This window comes from Octopus bimaculoides, chromosome 7 (assembly GCF_001194135.2).
Source record: "Octopus bimaculoides isolate UCB-OBI-ISO-001 chromosome 7, ASM119413v2, whole genome shotgun sequence".
NCBI classification, from domain to species: Eukaryota; Metazoa; Mollusca; class Cephalopoda; order Octopoda; family Octopodidae; genus Octopus; species Octopus bimaculoides.
The window spans coordinates 74,557,210-74,559,311 of NC_068987.1; positions in this window are offsets into that span (position 1 = coordinate 74,557,210).

A 2,102-nucleotide genomic window follows, 5' to 3' on the forward strand; every position below is an offset into this window, starting at 1 on the left:
ATGAAAGCACACATAAATACATATGGAAACACACAGATTCACACGGAAACACCCTACCGCCTTAAAAAACAATAAAGAAAAGTAGTTTTACATACTTTACACACATAATGTAAATATATATATATTTATATAAAGAGAGAAAGAGGGAGGAGGGAAAGAGAAATATATATATATATATATTTCGTATGTGTATTTCGTGTGCAAGATTCTTGATGTGGATACGTATATATATAAGATGGAACGCCTTTCTTCGCAGGAAAGATCTTTGTCTAAACACCAACAACTTGCCGGAAACAGTGGTCAAATCCTATTCAAATCACAACTGACCCCTCTTAAAAATAAGGAAGGAAGGTTTCTAAAAGACATGTTAGACACACCAGGAATTTCTTTGATCATAAGTTTACAGGTGCAGAGAGCGACCAGAAACTAAGAAAACAAAATAACAGCAATAACGGAAACAAAACTAAGAAGCTTTCACCAGTAGCAATAGGTTGTAATTGTGGTATATAAGCAGTGCAAATCTGAATACTGAAACAGTAACATTAACTTAGAAACAAGTGGTTCTCTACTTCCGTTTTAGGTCACCACCACTCACAGTGTCTGCAATATTTCCATCGCATCCATCGGGTTCTGCGGACGTTACCTAACTTCTCAGAATTATTAGTCAGGACAAGAGTTTGCAGAATGCTATAGGAGCTATATATGTCCTGAATATGATTTTAAACTGCATTCAATAGTGGAGCCCTAGTTCGGGAATTTCAAGGCTTTGAGGGATGTAGAAACATCACTTAGCCAGAATTGTTCCCATGTCTATACTGACCCGGAGTAGTAGCACCTGCCGGAGTCTCCGGAAGAAGGCCACTCACAAACATCCCACCAAACCCAGAATAAGTAAAATATCTTCGGGAAATGTTTTAAGAAATAAACTGTAGTCGTATCAAAGGAGATGCGGTGAGACCCGGAGCTAAACACCAGCCTTTTGGAGGTTCTTAAAACAACTGGAATCATTTAAAATTATTACAATCTTTAGCTGTTCATCTAAGAGAAGGTAATTCCATATAAATTCTGCATCCTAATTACAACTGGGCTCGTGGTACTTGTTTACCAGACCAATACCAATTTGAAGGACAAAAGAGTGGAACTGGTTCTGCACAAGCCATGCCCACTATAATAATATACATCGTGCAGGTAGCTCAGCAAAACAAGACACCAGCATCAACACCATCACACTTTCTTCGTAAGTCCAGTAGCGATAGGGAAAGATGCGCCGTGACAGGTAGAGGATATTACGGTATGTCTTCATCTTTGACTCGGTACACAGATAGCCATGAGGTAATAGTGGTTTTAGATATGTCTTGCTGAATCCTCATTCGTTGAAACGATGGAGGTAACCCACTAAAGGATGTATAGACACAACTACAATGAGCAAAACACTTAATTTCACGTTGCTCCAGTCCACTCAGCTGGCAAAAATGAGTAACGCTGCGATGGACTGGCGTCCCGTCCAGTTGGGGAACACATACGCCATTGAAACCGGGAAACTGGGCCCATGAGCCTGGCAAGGCTTTAAAAGGATGCATTTATTTATTATTTAAAAAAATGCTAAAACTACTTGTTTACCCGTTTCTTTTTGTCATTGAGGTGGTTGTGAGGTGTGCTAAAAAACAACAGCTAAATAACGCTTTTTGAATAAATCTTTTAAGTTCGTGCTATCGCATTAAATGCACATTGAATGCTTCAAACTACAAAACATGTGATATTTACAAATATTGACAACACGTGCTATTTCAGAATGCTAACGACAAAATGTAAAGTCACGCACAAAATAACAGCTTCCAAATCCTGACTTGGTGAAAATGATCAAACTTTAAACCTCTATAACTTTTTAAAAACATTTTTTCTGGAAAAAGTGAAATAACTCCAGCAGTTCAGCTTGGAAAAGTATGTTATTACTCTTTTACTTGTTTCAGTCATTTGAATGTGGCCATGCTGGAGCACCGCCTTTAGTTGAACAAATCGACCACAGGACTTATTTCTGTAAGCCTAGTACTTATTATATCGGAGTCTTTTGCCGAACCGCTAAGTTACGGGGACGTAAACAC